Source organism: Aquarana catesbeiana, linkage group LG09 (assembly GCF_042186555.1).
Source record: "Aquarana catesbeiana isolate 2022-GZ linkage group LG09, ASM4218655v1, whole genome shotgun sequence".
NCBI lineage: Eukaryota > Metazoa > Chordata > Amphibia > Anura > Ranidae > Aquarana > Aquarana catesbeiana.
Window position 1 is genome coordinate 26295826 of NC_133332.1, and position 22900 is coordinate 26318725.

Here is a 22900-nt window from a genome sequence, read left to right on the forward strand (position 1 = left end):
GCATGCTCTCGCGCTATGCACATAGGGGAGCATATTCATTTGAATGTACTGCCCTAAAGGTCAACCGCAGAAAAGTAGCTCATATAGATTTTTGCAACGTTGAGTTTTGCAAGTTTTGAACCACATGTTTTGACACGTTTTTGCGCGTTTTTGTCTCCTGCTACACGCATAGGGCAGTCTATTTATTTCAGTGGGTTGCCCTATGCATAGCAAGCGGGGCAAAGTAGCTCATGTACAATTTTGCCGCGTTGAGTTTTGCACGTTTTTAACTGTGTATTTTAACGCATCTGTGCACGTTTTGTGCGCACTCTCGCGCTACGTGCATAGGGCAGCCTATTCATTTCAATAGGCCCTACATGCGAAAAATACAGCAAAGTAGCTCATGTAGTTTTGTGCATTTTTTAACCACGCGTTTTGATGCTTTTGAGTGCGTTTTGTACTCTATACATAGGGCAGCCCATTAATGTCTATGACCTGCCCTATGCATAGCAAATTCAACAAAGTAGCTCATGTAGCTTTTTGCTGCGCTGAGTTTTGTGCCTTTTTAACCATGCATTTTGTCGCATTTTATCGTACGTTTTGTCGCATTTGTGCGCATTTTGTGCACGCTCTCAGGCTATCCACATAGGGTAGCCCATTCATTTCAACGGGCTGCCGTCACATGCGAAATATGCAGCAAAGCCCATGAAGATTTCTGCCGCTTTGAGTTTTGCGCATTTTTAACCGCCTGTTTTGATGCGTACCAATGCGTAAAAATGTGCGCCTGCTTGCCGCAGTGAAAAGCTCAGGTGTGAATGGAGCCTAAGCACGAGAAATGCGGAACCATATGGTTTGGAGGGTGTAAAAACGCATGCGAGGGGGCGCCATTAACAATTGGGCCCCATTCACATCTGGGAACTTAGACTCCCGCTTGTGTTTTTTTTTTTTTGCGCACGTTTTCCACACGTCGCGCATATAGGGAAACCCATTCACTTAATAGGGCTGCCCTACGCTCCATACACGCCCCCCAAAGTAACTCCAGAACGTTTTCGGTCGCTTTTTTTTCCAGGGCGCATTTGTAGCTCGTTTTGTCACGCTAACCGCGTTGGGGGGGTGGAGCCATTAACAATTAATGGCGTGCCATGCGTTTCCGAAAGTGTGCATTTCTGTGCGTCTTGTTTAAGAAAAGCGCAGGGGTGAACGCAGCCTTAATCGAGTTTTTTCCTGCGTGCCAAGAAAGGGCGCGCGATTTCACGCCCGTTCCTGACATGCAGTAATGTAAACCTAGCCGTATTGAATTATGTGTTACATGGTGCGCTGTCCTCGCTAGTTATTGATTAATTGGGCTGCTGGCTTGTACTTGTTTTTATTTTTTTTGCTGTCTCATGTTGCCTGCCCATAACTGCTTTAATGATACATACCTACGCAGACCGCCAACTCTTTCTAATGTATAATAAAAACAGTCTGGTCTCAGCGGTCTATTTATAATAAAAGCAAAGGTCTTATGTATGCATGCAGCTGAGACCTCTGTTCTTATTAAAAAATAATTGCCATGTTTACAAGGCCCTCTTTGCCGATCGGTAGGGTAGAGTGCCGGGAGGAGGGGGGGGGGGTTTCGGTGTTTCACGCTCATTGAATTCCCCCCTGTGTAGTGCACCGCCCCAGCTAGTTATAGATTAATGGAGCTGCCGGTGGTTCCTCTTTTCTTCTCTTGTTATAGTAAGATCTGCTTTGTGATACATTTTATGTATCTTTTCCTTATGTTCCTTTTCCTTATGCTGTATGATTATTCCTTACCCTTATACCCCTAACAGGCCATGTTTTCATGGTTTCCTTACCTACACACCAGTGAGTTAGTCCTCCTAGGGGTTGTTAGTTGCTCCTACAGGTTGTCCCATAAGTCCTCAAGACATCTGGAAAGAAAAGGATAAAGATATTATGTCAATGTTTATGGAAGGGTGGATTATATTGCTTGTGTTACTGTAAAGGTGTCCAAGTGGGGGGGCCCTAGAGGGTCCCCGACCTTATCCTTGATTAGAGAGTCAATCATAGTCCTCCAATGAGGAGACCCTACCGCTGGATAGAAGAAGCCAGCTAGGGAGGGCTCTTCAGTTTTGGCACAGTTGTATCAGTTCCTCTCCTGGACTGACTTACTCACTGCACACTGTGAGCTTCTCGCAATGTGCGTTAGACGCAGCAGCAAGTCAGATAGAGCCCCGCCTCATTTCCTGGCTGGAGGACGACCGGCATCATCTAGCCCTTTCCTCCACAGCCTTACTGTCCCTTCCCACCCCCTTTCATTCATTGGATTTCCGTTCTATCAATCGTGGAGGCTCAGCGTCACATGTGCATACAGCATGTGAGAGGCAACCCCACTGAAAGTAACGAGAGGCTGCTGACTCCCGCAGGTAATCGCACCCACACGCATGTAATCGCTCATGCAGGGATCACAGGTAGGTGATCGGTCATGAATGCGGACAGGCTGCGTCCAGGGATGGCCGACGCCTGAGTGATTACATGCGAATGGGTGCAATTAGCTGCAGGAGCTGGCAGTCTCCCATTGCTTTTATTGGGGCCACCTACTCACAGCTAATTGGGGTTCTGGCATGTTATTGGACTGCGGGTGACACGTGTGAATGCATACTACTTGGCTTCTGTCTAAATTACCCATAGCATGTGAGATAGGGATCTTAGATTGTAAGCTCCTGGGGGCAGAGTCTGTGAATGTACGTTATGTAAAGTGCTGCCTAAATTGCTGGGACTATATAAATACCAGTAACAATACAAATGTAAATTGTATGGTATATAGACTAAATATGCAAAGCGGACTACTCCTAGTACTACTACTACTTCTCTTACTACTACTACTACTACTACTACTTATCTTACTACTACTACAACTACTACTACTTCTCTTACTACTACTACTACTCTTACTACTACTCTTACTACTACTACTTCTCCTACTACTACTACTACTACTACTTCTCTTACTACTACTGCTACTACTACTACTACTACTACTACTACTACTACTATTACTCTTACTACTATGTGGTAACCTTGCAAAAAGGTCTGAACAAAATTAATGGGGTGGGCAACTACATTACAAATGAGGTTCAATGTAGAAAAATGTAAAATAATGCATTTGGGTGGCAAAAATATGAATGCAATCTATACACTGGGGGGAGAACCTCTGGGGGAATCTAGGATGGAAAAGGACCTGGGGGTCCTAGTAGATGATAGGCTCAGCAATGGCATGCAATGCCAAGCTGCTGCTAACAAAGCAAACAGAATATTGGCATTAAAAGGGGGTCAACTCCAGAGATAAAACGATAATTCTCCCGCCCTACAAGACTCTGGTCCGGCCGCACCTGGAGTATGCTGTCCAGTTCTGGGCACCAGTCCTCAGGAAGAATGTACTGGAAATGGAGCGAGTACAAAGAAGGGCAACAAAGCTAATAAAGGGTCTGGAGGATATTAGTTATGAGGAAAGGTTGCGAGCACTGAACTTATTCTCTCTGGAGAAGAGACGCTTGAGAGGGGATATGATTTCAATTTACAAATACCGGACTGGTGACCCCACAATAGGGATAAAACTTTTTCGCCGAAGAGAGTTTAACAAGACATGTGGCCACTCATTAAAATTAGAAGAAAAGAGGTTTAACCTTAAACTACGTAGAGGGTTCTTTACTGTAAGAGCGGCAAGGATGTGGAATTCCCTTCCACAGGCGGTGGTCTCAGCGGGGAGCATCAATAGTTTCAAGAAACTATTAGATAAGCACCTGAATGACCGCAACATACAGGGATATATAATGTAATACTGACACATAATCACACATATAGGTAGGACGTGAAGACTTGTGTCTTTTTTTCGACCTGACCTACTATGTAACTATGTACTACTACTACTACTACTACTACTTCTCTTACTACTACTACTACTACCATTACTTCTCTTACTACTATTACTTACTATTACTTGCTTACTATTACTACTACTACTACTCTTACTATTACTACTACTCAGGACCCGGGACAAGGTGGACGGGAGGGGCAGTTACCCTGGGCGCAGTGAAGCAAAGGGGCAAATAATGGACGCAGGATGGTACACCCATTCTACGGCATATATTATTAGTGCTAGCTATACTACTACTACTAGGATGTAAATAACATGCAAAGAAAGCTGTCAGGAAAGTACCATTATTTTCGATGTAACACAGACCGGTCTGACATGTCAATCTGCATTCTCTACATTATAACACTGTAACCTACAGAGCCGCAGCCCTACCCAATCCAACAACCAGGACCGGATTATCACCCAATACATCTGCAGAGGAAAATCTCCGACACTTACTGGGAGTCCAGCAAGAAAATACTGTATGTCTCTGACCCACTCACTCCATTCACATGATGTCTAAACTTTTTAAGGGACAGTCCACCCAAAAGTCATATTTTAGTTATGGACAGAGCTTGGTGGTATGAGCCAGCCCTTAGATTCATATATGTATTGCTTGCTGCAACAGAGTAATGGTGGGAAACCCTCATAATGGGTACAGCAGGTGTACAGACCCAGGAACTCAGCACAGGGATGGTGGGAATCCCTCATAATGGGCACAGCAGGTGTACAGACCCGAGAACTTTCAGCCAACAAATGTTTCTTAGCAGGTTCTCAAATTTTCCGCCAACAAAACTTTGTTGGCGGAAAGTTCGATGGTGTGTACAGAAGTCCATCGCACAAAAGTTCACACATGCTTGGAATCAAGCAGAAGGAGCCGCACTGGCTATTGAACTGCCTTTTTCTCTGGCTCATCATACGTCTTGTACGTCACCGCATTCCCACGTTCAGAATTTTTGGCCAACATTTGTGTGACCGTGTGTATGCAAGACAAGTTTGAGCCAACAACCTTCGAACAAAAATCCATGGTTTTGTTGGCGGAAAGTCCGATCGTGTGTACAGAGCATAAGAGTTAAGTGAAGCGCACGCATGGAGTCCATGCTAGGTGTACAGCGGGGCTCCATACTGAGGTGGCGGTGATTCGCTACACAGGTGGAGAGGGCAAAGCTCTACGTGTCCCTCATAAATGCACAAGTGATCGTGGCGATGTACGATGGCACTGTCAGGGTTTTTTTAGTGATCTGTGGGTTGTTCCAGTAAAGGTATCCCATGTGTAAGACATTGACCCTGTCCAAGGTGCCTAGCATAGCCTACAAGAACCCACCCCAAGGTAGGCCTCTCATGTGACCCTTGCTTGGCGCCCAACGAGGAATGGAAACATGGAGGACATGACAACCACCCCATCACCTGACTTCTTACAAGCTCTCCCATTTTTTTAAATTTTTGGATTAAATAGTGAAGGGTTAAATCCCTAACTGGTCATTTTTTGCCGATTGTGTTGGGCTGGGGAGGTTTCCCTTCACTTCCTTTTTTGGTGACACAACAGGAAATGGGAGAATGAGGTGGATGTTCCTAACTTCTGCCCTCAAGAACTGGTTGAAGGAGATGCTCTCTCTACGTGTCCCTCCTAAATGCACAAGTGATCATGGCGGTGTACAATGGCACTGTGAGGGTTTTTTAGAGATCTATGGGTTGTTCCAGTAAAGGTATCCCATGTGTAATACAGTGACCCTGTCCAAAGTGCCTAGCATAGCCTACAAGAACCCACCCCAAGGTAGGCCTTAAATGTGACCCTTGTTTGGTGCCCAATGAGGAGGGAAACATGGAGGTCATGACAACCACCCCATCACCCGACCCTCTTACAAGCTCTCCCATTTTTAAAAAATTTTGGATTGAATAGTGAAGGGTTAAACCCCTAACTGGTCATTTTTTGCTGATTGTGTTCGGCTGGGGAGGTTTCCCTTCACTTCCTTTTTTGGGGACACAATAGGAAATGGGAGAATGAGGTGGATGTTCCCAAATTCTGCTCTCAAGGACTGGTTGAAGGAGATGCTCCAGTTGCACGCATATAAAAAAAAAACATATTTGGGTTGGGGGAATTCCTCCAGATTTTTAAAATAAATCTGGTCTTGCTGGTATTAAAAAGTTGACCATTTCTCACAGATTGATGGTGTGTAGATCTCATATACCAAGAAGCAAAACCCAGCCTCTAGGAGTTGGTGATCTGCAACTAGAATGCTCCAAAGAGGCCACCAATAGACATCACGCTCCTCATTCTTCTAAAATATGGATTTTTTTGAAGTCACAAAGGGTGGATCTGGTGTTATATCATTGTGAGTTTATTTTTGGAGTCACATTTTCTGTGACCTTTACTTTGTATTTTTCTTGCAGTATAGGATATTATTCATGGCTGTCCTAACAGGAGAGGGCTGCTCCCTTCTGATCAACAGGAGGTGCTTATTGTTATATTTACACCATTCTTTATTATGTTTCTTTCTTTGTTATCGTTCAGTTATTGGTATGTTGATGGTACATCCCATATATAAAGTTATATAAATTCGCTCCATACACTGTATCCTTTGATTGATAATTATAGCCCGGTAAGCATAATGTTTCCATTCTCTATAACAGCCTTTCTCAACCAGGGTTCCTCAAGAGGCTGCTAGGGGTTTCTTGAGCAAAGAGCAACTTCTGCCTCTCAGGTAAGTAGCCACTGACACCAATCATCTTTTTAGCTATCTGTAATGGGACATTCTTCCCACTGACCACCAATGTAAGATGCATTCTTCTCATCGACCATCAATGTAAGGACCATTCTTCCCACTGACCACCAATGTGAGGAGCATTCTTCCCACTGACCACCAATGTGAGGAGCATTCTTCCCACTGACCACCAATGTGAGGAGCATTCTTCCCACTGACCACCAATGTAAGGAACATTCTTCCCACTGATCACCAATGTAAGGAACATTCTTCCCACTGATCACCAATGTAAGGAACATTCTTCCCACTGATCACCAATGTAAGGAACATTCTTTCCACTGAACACCAATGAAAGGAACATTCTTCTCTCTGACCACTGATATAAGGAGTGTTCTTCCCACTGACCACCATTGTAAGGAGCATTATTCCCACTGACCACCAATGTAGGGGGCATTCTTCCTACTGACCTCCAATGTAAAGAACATTCTTCACACTGACCACCAATGTAATGGACATTCTTCCCACTGACCTCCAATGTAAAGAACATTCTTCACACTGACCACCAATGTAATGAATGTTCTTCCCACTGACCACCAATGTAAGGAGCATTGTTCCCACTGACCACCAATGTAAGGAGCATTGGTCCCATTGACCACCAACGTAAGACACATTCCCATTGGCCATCAATCAAAGAGGGGCATTCTTATTACTGACCATCAATGTAAGGAGCATTTGTCCCATTGACCACCAATGTAAGAGACATTCCCATTGGCCATCAATCAAAGAGGGGAATTCTTATTACTGACCACCAATGTAAAGAGAATTCTTCCCACTGACCACCAATGTAAAGAGAATTCTTCCCACTGACCACCAATGTAAGGAGAATTCTTCCTACTGACCACTAACGTAAGGGGGTCTTTCTCTCAATGGCCACCAATGTAAAGGGGTCAATGTGAAGTGGAGTAGATGTCCATGTAGCCGCACATCGAAGCAGACCCACTAGTTATGGTGTAAGACAACCATAGCCTGGGCTCCAACCAGGTCCAACGCATTTCACTCCACCCCTCGGAGCTTAATCATGGGGTCTTTCTTTCAATGGCAACCAATTTAAAGTGGTCTATTTCCCACTGACCGCCAATCTTAGGAGACCTGTCTCCCTTGACCACCAATGTAAATGCACATCTCAACTGACACAGTCAATGACAGGCAGTGTTTCTCTACTACTGACCACCAATTTAAGCGAACACTGCCACTTCCACCGTCTGCATTGTTTTTCTGGTTGAATTAATGTTTGTTTCATTTCATTTTTTGTACTGAAAATCCTTATGTCACATAGATCTGCCCTGAGCTGTCAAATATGCCATACAGTATATACCATATTGTTTACACTAATGTACCGTGCCAGGGTTCCCCAAAACCACAAAGTCATTTCAAGGGGTCCTCTTTGTTAAACAAGTGTTGCTCTATAACAACATGGATGCATGTGCTATCTGTTCTAAAATATTTTTAAAAACTATCTAACCTAATTTTTTTTTTTAAAAAAAGCCTGATTTTAAATAAAAAAAAAAACGAAGGGGTTGCCCAGCTTAGACATACAGTGCCTTGATAAAGTATTCATACCCCTTGACATTTTCCACATTTTGTCATGTTACAGCCAAACACGTAAATGTATTTTATTGGGATTTTATGTGATAGACCAACACAAAGTGGCACATAATTGTGAAGTGGAAGGAAAATGATAAATGATTTTACAAATAATTATCTGAAAAGTGTGGTGTGCATTTGTATTCAGCCCCCTTTACTCTGATACCCCTAACTAAAATCTAGTGAAACCAATTTCCTTCAGAAGTTAGTAAATAGTCCACCTGTGTGTCATTTAATCTCAGTATAAATACAGCTGTTCTGTGAAGCCCTCAGAGGTTTGTCAGGAAACCTTAGTGAACAAACAGCACCATGAAGGCCAAGGGATACACCAGACAGGTCAGGTATAAAGTTGTGGAGAAGTTTAAAGCAGGGTTAAGTTATAAATAAATATCCCAAGCTTTGAACATCTCACAGAGCACTGTTCAATCCATTATCCGAAAATGGAAAGAGTATGGCACAACTACAAACCTACCAAGACATGGCCGTCCACCTAAACTGACCGGCCGGGCAAGGAGAACATTCATCAGAGAAGAGCCAAGAGGTCCATGGTAACTCTGGAGGAGCTGCAGAGATCCACAGCTCAGGTGGGAGAATCTGTCCACAGGACAACTATTAGTCGTGTTCTCCACAAATCTGCCCTTTATGGAAGAGTGACAAGAAGAAAGACATTGGTGAAAGAAAGCCATAAGGAGTCCTGTTTGTAGTTTGTGAGAAGCCATGTGGGGAACACAACAAATATGTGGAAGAAGGTGCTCTGGTCAGATGAGACCAAAATGTAACTTTTTGGCTTAAAAGCGAAATGCTATATGTGGCAGAAAAGTAACACTGCACATCACCCTGAACACACCATCTCCACCGTGAAACATGGTGGTGGCAGCATCATGTTGTGGGGATACTTTTCTTCAGCAGGGACAGGGAAGCTGGTCAGAGTTGATGGGAAGATGGATGGAGCCAAATACAGGGCAATCTTAGAAGAAAACCTGTTATGCCGCATACACACGATCGGACATTGATCGGACATTCTGACAACAAAATCCATGTTTTTTTTCAGACGGATGTTGGCTCAAACTTGTCTTGCATACACACGGTCACACAAATGTTGTCGGAAATTCTGATCGCCAAGAACGCAGTGACGTACAACACGTACAACGAGCCTAGAAAAATGAAGTTCAATAGCCAGTGCGGCTCTTATGCTTGATTCCGAGCATGCGTGGCACTTTGTGTGTCAGATATGTGTACACACAATCGGAATTTACGCGAACGGATTGTGTTGTCGGAAAATTTGAGAACCAGATTTCAAATTTTGTGCGACGGAAATTCCGATGGAAAATGTCCGATGGAGCATACACACGGTCGGAAAGAGTCTGCAAAAGACTTGAGACTGGGGTGGAGGTTCACCTTCCAGCAGGACAACGACCCTAAACATACAGCCAGAGCTACAATGGAATGGTTTAGATCAAAGCATATTCATGTGTTAGAATGGCCCAGTCAAAGTTCAGACCTAAATCCCATTGAGAATCTGTGGCAAGACTTGAAAATTGCTGTTCACAGACGCTCTCCATCCAATCTGACAGAGCTTGAGATATTCTGCAAAGAAAAATGGGCAAAAATATCCCTCTCTAGATGTGCAAAGCTGGTAGAGACATCCCCCAAAAAACTTGCAGCTATAATTGCAGAGAAAGGAGGTTCTACAAAGTATTGACTCAGGGGGGGCTGAATACAAATGTACCCCACACTTTTCACATATTTATTTGTAAAAAAAATTTTGAAAACCATTTATCATTTTCCTTCCACTTCACAATTATGTGCCACTTTGTGTTGGTCTATCACAGAAAATCCCAATAAAATACATTTACATTTTGGTTGTAACATGAAAAAATGTGGAGAATTTCAAGGGGTATGAATACTTTTTCAAGACACTGTATGTCTTTGGAATCTTTGTTCCCATTAGAGGATCTCCCTTCTCCTACTCTGGTGACAACTCTAGAATTTTTATACCTTTACTTTAGTAAAGAAAAACAAATGTGACTTGGGTGCCCTTTTTTAAGTGTATGTAGAGACAAAAAAATGTTTCAATGATTTTTATTGTAGTTTAAAGAATAAGGAAAAAAAATAAATCTATAGATATAGATATATATATCTATCTATCTATCTATAGATAGATAGATATATATATTTATATCTATAGATAGATAGATAGATAGATAGATAGATAGATAGATAGATAGATAGATAGATAGATAGATGATTAATAAAAATATAGAGATAGATCTATCTATCTATCTATCTATCTATCTATCTATCTATCTATCTATCTATCTATCTATCTATCTATCTATCTATAGAGAGAGAGATATCTATATATCTCTATATAGATATATATCATATATACAGAGGAGGGCAAACGTGCTGCAAAGTGTTTCAAAAATTCTTTTAATCTTATAAAGATTTATTGGAACAAGAAATGAAGATAAAGTGGGAGTTAAAACTATAGATTAGGAAGAAATAAAAGGACAAAACTTCTTTTGGTATTTGTATTGTGTGTATTGTAGGTAGTAGAGTAAGGAAGGGCTTCAAACACCTTTCACTTTTTTTTTTTTAGCTGTCAATATCCTGCAGGGGAGTTTAACCGTGACTTTCTATCCTGGAAACATAGTTACATAGGTTGACAAAAGACACAAGTCCGTTGAGTTCAACCAACAGAAACCTCCGTATACCAAACCCTATAGCTATTGTTGATCCAGAGGAAGGCAAAAAAAAAAAAAAACAATAAAGCACAATCCAATTTGTTCCAACGACAATGTGGTGTTGTTACTTGTAAATGTTACTAGCCATTTGTATTCTATCAATTTAGATACACAGCCAGCTTTTTCTTGACTGAGCTGGCTAGAACTAGTTCTTGATGGAGTTTATTCTGTGTTTTCACAGCTCTTACTGTAAAGAAGTTTTTCTGTATGTGAAGATTAATTCTCTTTTTCTCCAGGCACAAAGAGTGCCCCTTTGATTTTTGCAAAATTACCTTTAATTAATATTTCTACTCCGAGTTCACTATATGGACCACGTATGTATTTATGCATGGTGATCAGTTGATCACATCCCCTTTATATATTTGTATATGGTGATCACATCACCCCTGTGTATTTATTAATGGTGATCATATCCCCTCCTTATGTATTTATACATGTTGATCATATTCCCCCTTAATCTCCTCTTCTCAAGAGAGAATCAATTCAGTTCCTCTAATCTTTCCTCATAGCTGAGCTCCTTCATGCCTCTTATCAGTTTGGTTGCCCTTCTCTGCACTTTCTCCAGTTCCCCGATATCCTTTTTGAGAACTGGTGCCCAAAACTGAACTGCATATTCCAGATGAGGTCTTACTAATGATTTATACAGGAGCAGATGACTTCTCTCTCTGGAGTCCATACCTCTATTACTACAAGGAAGTATGGTGCCAGCTGTGGAAATTTCAGCTTGGCATTGCATGCTATTATTAGGTCTATGATCCACCAGAAACAGGAAATCATTTTCCTTTTTCAGAAGAATGGAATTCCCAGTTCCAGGTCAACTGTCACTGGAACAAGTGTTCCCACTGGATAATTTTGCCTTGTCTCTTGCTAAGATTTCAACTGATACGTTTTGGATTTCCCCTAACTTTCTGTCTTGGTGACAATAGTGTTTGAGTCAAAAAGAGGAGGGCGGACACAACAGAAAAACTGGTCATAGGGTCTAACTTCTCCCCACTCTATATAAAACAAAGAAAACAAAGGTTTTGTTTTTCCATTGATCAACAAGGGTGACAACTTTCCACTGTCATCCAATGTAAGTGGTCACTTTTACATCGGTCTGTGTCATTAATGGGCCTTCATCCATTGACTACCAATACGAGGGGGCATTTTTTTGTTGAACACCAATGTAAGGGTGAAAATACCCTAGTGACGTCCTATGAAAGGGGTCATTTCTACACTGATCACCAAAAAAAGGGGATTTTATTAATTGAATACCAACACGAAGGGCATTTTCCATTGACCATCAAAGGGGACAATTTCCAACTGACATCCAATATAAGGGGTCATTTCTACACCTATCACCAAAAAAGGGCCATTTTGTCCATTGACCCATTAACCACCAATGTGAGGGAGCATTTTTCATTGATCGTCAATGTAAAGGGACAATTTTCTAATGACTTCCAATGCAAGGGGTCACTTTTACCCTGATCACCAATGTAAGGGGTTTTCACCATTGACCATCAAAGTAAGGGGACAATTTCCCATTGACCTTTAATGTAAGGGGTCACTTCTACACTGATCACCAATGTAAGGGTTTTTCTCTATTGACCATCAATGTAAGGGGACAATTTCCCATTTGCATCCAAAGTAAAGGGTCACTTCTACACTGATCACCCGAAAAAGGGCCTTTTTGTCTACTGAACATCAATGTGAGAGGGCATTTTTCTATTGACTACCAATGTAAAGGTGACAATTTCCCACTGACATTCACTGGTCACTTCTACACTGATCACCAATATAAGAGGTTTTCTCCATTGACCACCAACATGAAGGGACTTTTTCCATTGACCACCAATGTATGGGGACATTTTCCTACTGACATCCAATTTAATGGGTCACTTCCGCACTGATCACCAATGTAAGGGGTTTTCTCCATTGACCATCAATGTAAGGGGACAATTTCCCCTCTGACATCCAAAGTAAAGGGTCCCTTCTACACCGATCACCAAAAAAAAGGGCCTTTTTATCCATTGACTGCCAATGTAAGGGGGCATTTTCCATTGACCATCAATGTAAGGGGACAAATTCACTCTGACTTCCAATATAAGGGGTCGTTTCCAGACCGATCAATAAGGTAAAGAGTTTTCTCTATTTACTAACAATGTGAGAGGCATTTTCCATTGACCACCAATATAAAGTTGACAATTTCCCACTTGCCTCCAATGCAAGGGGTCACTTCTACAATGACCACCAATGTAAAGGGTTTTCTCCATTAAACACCAGCATTAGGGGACATTTTCCATTGACCACCAATGTATGGAGACAATTTCCAATGTACATCCAAAGTAAGGGGCCACTACACTGATCACCAATATAAGGGATTTTCTCCATTGACCACCAACATGAGAAGGCATTCTATTGACTACCAACGTAAGAGGAGGTTTTTCCATCAACAACTACTGTAATTGGACACCACAACGCTCATTCTTTGTTTTTCTCCTCCGGCTATTATTGTTCAATTCATTTATTTGTTATTGCCGCAGGGTTGTAAAATAATCCACTCTGGGTGTCTAATACTCTACTTAGGCCATTTTCTTTATTCTTCTTTTTATAACCTTCTAGTACTTACTGATCACGCTACTGTGACTTGTAGAGGTAATCATTTTTTGGGCAGGGGGTCCGGTCCTTGAGACCTCAAAATGATTTCAAGAGTCCCTCTGGGGTAAAAAAAAAAAAAAAAAGTTTGTCTTACGTTGCCTATACACCAGTGAAATTTCGTCTAATTTTCGGAACGTTCGATTTTATAATGGTTATTGGGTTCAAAATAACGTTCATCTTTGATGTGTTAAGATAAATCAGAGGCATGGGATATAATTTTTTCCTCAAATGGACAAACATTAATGTGGTTTTCATTTGGGAAAAACTCAAACATAGTGTAACGCGCATGTCCTGGGCCCGTAAAAAAAAAAAAGCCTGCTTGATACATTTGGGATTCCATTCAAGTAGCAAATCTTAAGGGCTTTTGAATAACATTGGTTGACTCAACGATGGTAAGATGGAATGCAATGACAGACAGTTTTCAAAAAATTTTGTAGAAACGTTCAAATGAATTTGAACCCAATGATGGAATGCGCCTAAGAATGATTTCTCAGAATTTCCCTTGGAACAGTCTAACAAAATTGACTCAGTGATGGCAAAATAAAAAGCTCTAAAGAATTATTTTTTTTTTTCAGGATTTCTGTAGAAACAAATTTCAACTCAATTATGGTAAGATGGAATGCTCTGAGGAACGATTTTTCCTTAGGAAATTTAGAACAAATTTCGACTCAATGATGGCAAGATGGAACGCCCTGAAAAACAAATTTCAGAATTTGCATAATGACGTTCCAACAAAATTTGACTCAAGGATCACGGTTAAGATAATAATTCAACTCAATCATGGCAATATGGAATGGTCTGACAAACGATTATTCTGAACTTCTAAAAGGAACTTTCAATTGAAATTGAAATTTATGATGATAAGACAGAATACTCTGACAGTTTTTCAGAATTTCTGTAGAAACATTCAAATTAATTTGAACGCAATAATGGCAAAATGTAACACTCCTAAGATTGATTTTTTTTTTTCAGAATCTCTGTAGGAACATTGGAGCAAAATTCAACTCAATTATGGTAAGGCGGAAGGTTCTGAGGAACAATTTTTCCATAGGAATTTTAGAACAAATTTCGACTCAATGATGGCAAGCTGGAACACTCCGAAAAACTATTTTCATCATTTGCATTACAACGTTCCAACAAAATTTGCCTCAGTGGTGGCAAGAAAGATTGCTCCTAAGAAACATTTTTTAAAGTTTGCATAAGAACAATTGAACATCATTTGACTCGTGATGCCGAGATCTTTCATAGGAACTTTCAAACAAGATTTGACTCAATGGCTGAAAGACAGAATGCCCTGACGAACAATTTTTTTTTAGAATTTGCATATGAAAATTTAAGAAAAGCTATACTTGGTGAATGCAAGATGAAATGCTCTGAAGAACAATATTCAGAATTTGCATAAGAACATTCAAACAAAATTTGACTCAGCGATGGCAAAATGGAGTGCTCTGATGGACAATTACCCTGAATTTTCTTGTAGGAACTTTCAAATGAAATTTGACTTAATGACTGAAAGATGGAATGCCATGACAAACAATTTTTTTTTTTTTTTTTTAGAATTTGCATACGAAAATTTAAGAAAAGCTATACTTGGTGAATGCAAGATGAAATGCCCTGAAGAACAATTTTCAGAATTTGCAGAAGAACATTCAAACAAAATTTGACTTAGCGATGGCAAGATGGAGTGCTCTGATGGACAATTTCCCTGAATCTTTTTTGTAGGAACTTTCAAACGAAATTTGACTCAATGACGGCAAGACAGAATGCTCTGACGAACACATTTTTTTTTCTTAGAATTTGCATACGCAAGTTCCAAAAAAGCTGTACTCGGTGAATGCAAGCTGGAATGTCCTGAAGAGCAATTTTTGGAATTTGCGTAAGAACGTTCAAACAAAATTTGACTCAGTCATGGCAAGATGGAGTGCTCTGATGAACAATTACCCTGAATTTTTCGAGGAACGTTCAAATTAAATTTGACTCAATGACAGCCAGACGGAATGCTCCGACCAACAAATTTTTTCTTAGAATTTGAGTAAAAAAGTTCAAACAACCTTGGACTCAGTGATAGCGAGATGGAATATGCTCTGAAGAACAGTTTCAAGAATTTGCATTTGAACAAAATTTGACTCAGTGATGGCAAACTGGACAATTTTTCAGAATTTCCGTAGGAACGGTCAAACTTTATTCTACTGGTTTATGGTCAGCTTTAGACAGTTGTCACAGGAGACAACTGTCCCCATTGGGAGATGTTTTGATTTCATCTCCAAAAAATTTTAATTCCTCCTAACTTTTTGTCTTGATGACAAATAGACAGGGTCAGCTACAGCTATAAAAAACTGGACAGAGGATCTAATGCTTCCTGAAAACTAAACTAAAAAAACGTTGTCCTTATATAATACACTTTAAGGTGACGGATCCAAATTTTGGTGCCCGTCTCTTACCTGCTGAACCGGCTCTGCTGTTTATCTGCCTGGCAACCTCTGAATCTGTCCTTGGCATTTAAACGCTGGTACCGGCAGCTCCGCACACGCTCCTATCTACCTCTATGCTATTATTACGTCCAAAGCCCTATTCCCTCTTCTGTATATTCCAGGATTTTATGAGGACCCATCACACTCACCTCCTCATCCAGACCCTCTCTGGTCTCTTCTCTTCTCTCCTCTCCCTCCTCCTGATTGTGACCGAGCGCTCGCACCGTCAGGCTTTTGTCAGCCAGCCTCACCTGGCCCAGAGCAGCTCCCAGAATCTGGCCCGACCTGTCTGTCTGGAAGTCTCACCTAGTGCAGGTTCCGTCTCTGTCTCCTCCCCCTCCCTCCGTGCAGGTGCATTGATAAGGGACTTGTCACCTATAGCAATTGTCCCGATGACGCACGTAGGCAGAGAGAGCGATGTGGTGCCTCCCTGGGAGGGGTGTCAGGAGGGGGCGACCTCCAAAATAAATAATAATAAAAAAAAAAAAGATCAACACCAAACGTGGAATGGTATTGAGATCATCGCCCTTCGCTAATAGATGAACGCAGAGGTCAGGTGTGGAGCACCGGGGGGGGGGGGGGTTTCAGAGAGGCCTGTGGGATATTCGGGGATTGGGATGGCCAGCATGGTTGGTGCAGGTTAAGGGGCGTATTTATAAAGCTGACATCCACCAAACCTTTGCTGCAGGTGAATGACTGTGATTGATTCCCGGCTTAGGAAAACATCCCATTCACCGCTTTATAAACATTCCTCTATAGGCGCTCAGTGAGCCCCAGATATCCAATGTATACACAATGCCTGGCCATATAAATCATATATAAAAGGTGTGTCAGTCCAATTACTGAAATCTCATTAACTTTACAGATCATCCCAAGGTTAAAAACTTTAATCAAACACATGCAAGGGCTCACTTTTGCAGTTGGGGGGGGGGCAGGAAAAACACATGGCTGAGCTGCATTTTTACTGACCCCCAAAGGTTCCCCCCTTAAGCTGCAGGGTTAGTCAGATGGGCAAAAATTATCCCTACTGTCAGTGCCAGGACAAGGTCACCTAGAGCCCAGGGCGAATATGTCAAACTGCGCCCCCCCCCCCCATTTAGATGTATGAGCATTATGTGTCAGCAACCCCCCCCCCCCCAAAAAAAAATTGAGCCCTAATCGGCATTCTTACCCCCAAGCATAACCCCCCTCCTCCCAGTACAAATTCACCCCCCTGCTGAAATTTCCCTTCCAGCACAAATCTTTGCCCCCTCCCACCCCCCAGCACAAATGACTTCCCCAAAAAATCACTCCTAGCACAAATCCTCTATCACTCAAATTTCCCCTTCGAGTACACATCTCCTCCCCCCTCCCAGTACCACCCCCCACCCCCCTCCTAGTACAAACCCCCCCCCAATCATCCATACTGGCAAACTCCCCCCTATCCCCCCCTCCTAGTGCAAATCCACCCCAATCATCCCTACTAGCACAAATCCCCCCATCCCCCCCTCCTAGTGAAAATCCACCCCAATCATCCTACTAGCACAAATCCCCCCATCCCCCTCCTAGTACAAATCCACCCCAATCATCCCTACTAGCACAAATCCCCCCACCCCCCCCCCTCCTAGTGAAAATCCACCGCAATCATCCCTACTAGCACAAATCCCCCCATCCCCCCTCCTAGTACAAATCCACCCCAATCATCCCTACTAGCACAAATCCCCCCACCCCCCCCTCCTAGTGAAAATCCACCGCAATCATCCCTACTAGCACAAATCCCCCCATCCCCCCTCCTAGTGAAAATCCACCCCAATCATCCCTACTAGCACAAATCCCCCCATCCCCCCTCCTAGTACAAATCCACCCCAATCATCCCTACTAGCACAAATCCCCCCATCCCCCCTCCTAGTACAAATCCACCCCAATCATCCCTACTAGCACAAATCCCCCCATCCCCCCCTCCTAGTACAAACCCCCCAAATCATCCCTACTGGCAAACCCCCCCATCCCCCTCCCAGTGTAAATCCACCCCAATCATCCCTACTAGCACAAATCCCCCCCATCCCCCCTCCTAGTGTAAATCCACCCCAATCATCCCTACTAGCACAAATCCCCCCATCCCCCCTCCTAGTACAAACCCCCAAATCATCCCTACTGGCAAACCCCCCATCCCCCTCCCAGTGTAAATCCACCCCAATCATCCCTACTAGCACAAATCCCCCCTCCTAGTGCAAATCCACCCCAATCATCCCTACTAGCACAACCCCTCCCCCCCTCCTAGTGAAAATCACCCCAATTATCCCTACTAGCACAAATCCCCCCATCCCCCCCTCCTAGTACAAACCCCCCCAATCACTCATACTGGCAAACTCCCCCCCATCCCCCCTCCCAGTGTAAATCTACCCCAATCATCCTACTAGCACAAATCCCCCTCCCCCCCAACCATAACACCTCTTCTAGCACAAATCCTCTACCCCGACCCCAATGCAAATCCCCCTAAATCAGCACTTCTAGAACACCCCCCCAAATATCTCCTCCTAGAACAATTCTTATCCCCGACCGCCCCCCCGCCCCCCCCAATTCCCCTTCCCAACACAAATCCCCTCCCCCTCAACCTCTTTTCAGCTCCCCCCACCTCACATGATACCACAGCGCCCCTCCTGCCCACCCCTTGTCCTGACCCTGCTTACTGTCGCACTCGGTGGGCAGTACCACCAGATGAACGTGACCCCCCCGCTCATCTGAATACGGCCGCAGCCACCCCACCAACAACGGGCATTGCAGGTGCAATGGTGCCGGTTTGTAGGGTTTTAAACAGGCGCAAGGAGAGGACATAAAACCTCCTCACCTGATGTCCAAAGCCCCCTGAAGAGCGATCCACAGCAGGTCGCTCTTCAGGTGGCTGACACTTGTGTAAAAGAACCCCGATGGGGTTGAGATGCGTTTTTACTGCCCCAAACCACTCCCCCTTTACCTGGAGAGGCAGCGTCCGGAGGGGGGGGGGTGTACACATACCGTGGTCACAATGCTTTGCTTTTATGCAGGACCGGGCAAGGGGTGGGCAGGAGGGGAATCTGCCCTGGGCACAGACGAAGAAGGGGGCAAAGGACAGACACAGGGTGGTATGCCCATTATATGGCATGTATTACCAGTGAGGGACGGGGTGCAATTCTGGACTCTTGCCCTGGGCGATGGACGGCCCTGTGACAGTACTGCTTCTATGGCAGGAATTATACCCCTGAGGCATTCAGCGGGCACTGCAAGTGAATGGGGCTGTGTGGCAACCGCTCCTCAACAGCCTGGGTTAAAAGACAAGCGTCCTCTGAAGAGTGACCCACCACAGATCGCTCTTCAGGGTGCTAAGACTAGTGTAAACCAGGGAGTTGGCATACCTGCCAAAGGAGTTGCATTTCTGTTCATCCAGTCCTCAAATTTACACAGCTCTGCCACACAGCACAGCCCTGTTTGGCAGAGGAGACCTGATATTTCTTTGCTGCAGTTAACCACTTTGGCACCGGAATGTTTTACCCCCCTCTTCATGACCAGGGCAGTTTTTGCTATTCAGCGCTGCGCTACTTTAACCGACAATTGCGCGGTCATGCTGCACTGTACCCAAATGAAATTTATATCATTTTTCTCACACAAATAGAGATTTCTTTGGGTGGTATTTGATCACCACTGCGTTTTTTAAAATTTTTCATTATATAAACAAAAAAAACCCAAAAAAAAATCGCAAAATTTGAATGGAATAAATTAGACTTTCTGTTATAAAACACATCCAATAAACATTTTTAAAAAATGTTAATTTCTTTATAAAGAAGAAAAATAAATTCTGCTACATGTCTTTGGTTAAAAAAAAATCCCAATAGGTTTATATTGATTGGTTTGTACAAAAGTTATACCGTCTATAAACTACGGGATATATACCATCATTTTTCTTTAATTTTGTTATTTATTTCTGCGCAAAGATGGTCTCCGCTAATCTCTATGGTCTAGGAGGACTGGAGCGACGTCATGGCGTACGTCACTTCCAGTTCTGGCTCAGTGTAAACAAGGCCATTTTTTTTTTTTTTGGAAAGTATTAGATCAATGGTTTTTGATTTTTTTTTATCTCATTTTTTCCATTGTAGACCCCAGATCTCTCCATAAAGGGGACCTGTCATGCTTTTTTGTTATCACAGAAGATGTTTACAATAAAAGTAATAAAAAATAAAAAATAATTAAAAGGGACAATGTAAAAAAAAAGAAAAATGTTATAAAATAAATAATACATTTTTTTTAACCACCCCCTATCCCTCCATGCTGGAGCGCAGTGGTGAACGCGTACGTAGGTCATGCCCACATATGTAAACAGTGTTCACATCACCTGTAAGGTATCGCCACGACCGTCAGAGCGAGAGCAATAATTCTAGCAGTAGACCTTCTCTGTAACTCTAAATAGGTAACCTGTAAAAAAAAAAAAAAAAAAAAAAGTGGTGTCATATATTATATCTAAAAAAAAAAAAATTCATTAACCACTCGCCGACCAGTTCTGGGAGGGCGTCAATAGATTTCCTCCCAGATCCCCGCCGCCTGCCTGCCTCCTGCAGTGTGCTACAGGTGTGCTGTGTGATCGATGTGTCCTTTGGATACAGCTGATCACAGATCGGGGTAAAGGACCAATCACAGCTGGTCACATGTACACAGACTTATCGGTTATCGACAGTCCTTCCCTCCCACGCTGTGTCTGTGTGAGGAAAGGAGGGCCGTTAATTGGCAAGGCTGTCTGGACGGTGTTTTCACTGAGAATTAGTGCCCTGATTATCAGTGCAGCCCCATCAATGCCTCCTCATCAGTGCCCATCAGTGCAGCTTACCAGTGCCACCTCATCAGTGCCCATCAGTGCCTCCTCATCAGTGCTCATCAGTACAGCCTACCAGTGCCTCCTCATCAGTGCTCATCAGTACAGCCTACCAGTGCCACCTCATCAGTGCCCATCAGTGCCTCCTCATCAGCGCCCATCAGTGCTGCCTATCAGTGCCTCCTAATCAGTGCCTATCAGTGACTCCTCATCTGTGCTGCCTATCAGTGCCTCCTTATCAGTGCTGCCCATCAGTGCTGCTTACCAGTGCTCACCGGTACAGCCTACCAGTGCCTCCTCATCAGTGCCCATCAATGCCACCTCATCAGTGCCCATCAGTGCAGCCTACCAGTGCCTCCTCATCAGTGCCCATCGGTGCAACCTCATTAGTGCCCATCAGTGCAGCTTACCAGTGTTCATCAGTACAGCCTACCAGTGCCTCCTCATGAGCGCCTCCTCATCAGTGCCCCTCAGTGCCGTCTATCAGTGCCTCCTCATCAGTGCCCATCAGTGCCGCCTAGCAGTGCCCATCAGTAATGCTTACCAGTGCCTCCTCATCAGTGCTGCCTATCAGTGCCTCCACATCAGTGCCATCAGTGCTGCCTCATCAGTGCCCATCAGTACAGCCTACCAGTACCACCTCATCAGTGCCCATCAGTGCCTCCTCATCAGCGCCCATCAGTGCTGCCTATCAGTGCCTCCTCATCAGTGCTCATCAGTGCCACCTATCAGTGCTGCTTACCAGTGCCTCCTCATCAGTGTCCATCAGTGCAGCCTCATCAGTGCCCATCAGTACAGTCTACCAGTGGTCGTCAGTACAGCCTACCAGTGTCTCCTTATCAGTGTCCATCAGTGCCTCCTCATCAGTGCCCATCAGTGCTGCCTATCAGTGCCCATCATTGCTGCTTATCAGTGCCTCCTAATCAGTGCCTATGAGTGCCTCCTCATCAGTGCTACCTATCAGTGCCTCCTCATCACTGCCCATCAGTTCCGCCTATCAGTGCCCATCAGTGCTGCTTACCAGTGCCTCCTCATCAGTGCACATTAGTGCAGCTTACCAGTGCTCATCAGTACAGCCTACCAGTGTCTCCTCATCAGTGCCCATCAGTACAGCCTACCAGTGCCTCCTCATCAGTGCCCATCAGTACAGCCTACCAGTGCCTCCTCATCAGTGCCCATCAGTGCAGCTTACCAGTGCTCATCAGTACAGCCTACCAGTGCCACCTCATCAGTGCCCATTAGTGCAGCTTACCAGTGCTCATCAGTACAGCCTACCAGTGTCTCCTCATCAGTACCCATCAGTGCCTCCTCATCAGCGCCCATCAGTGCTGCCTATCAGTGCCTCCTAATCAGTGCCTATCAGTGCCACCTCATCAGTGCTGCCTATCAGTACCTCCTCATCAGTGCCCATCAATGCTGCTTATCAGTGCCTCCTCAGTGCCCATCAGTGCAGCTTACCAGTGCTCACCAGTACAGCCTACCAGTGTCTCCTTACCAGTGCCCATCAGTGCCTCCTCATCAGCGACCATCAGTGCTGTCTATCAGTGCCTCCTAATCAGTGCCTATCAGTGCCTCCTCATCAGTGCCCATCAGTGCTGCTTACCAGTGCCACCTCATCAGTGCCCATCAGTGCTGCTTACCAGTGCCACCTCATCAGTGCCCATCAGTGCAGCCTACCAGTGCCTCCTCATCAGTGCCCATCGGCGCAACCTCATTAGTGCCCATCAGTGCAACTTACCAGTGTTCTTCAGTACAGCCTACCAGTGTCTCCTCATCAGTGCCTCCTCATGAGCGCCCCATCAGTGCCCCTCAGTGCCGTCTATCAGTGCCTCCTCATCAGTGCCCATCAGTGCCACCTAGCAGTGCCCATCAATGCTGCTTACCAGTGCCTCCTCATCAGTGTCCTACCAGTACCACCTCATCAGTGCCCATCAGTGCCTCCTCATCAGCGCCCATCAGTGCTGCCTATCAGTGCCTCCTCATCAGTGCCCATCAGTGCCACC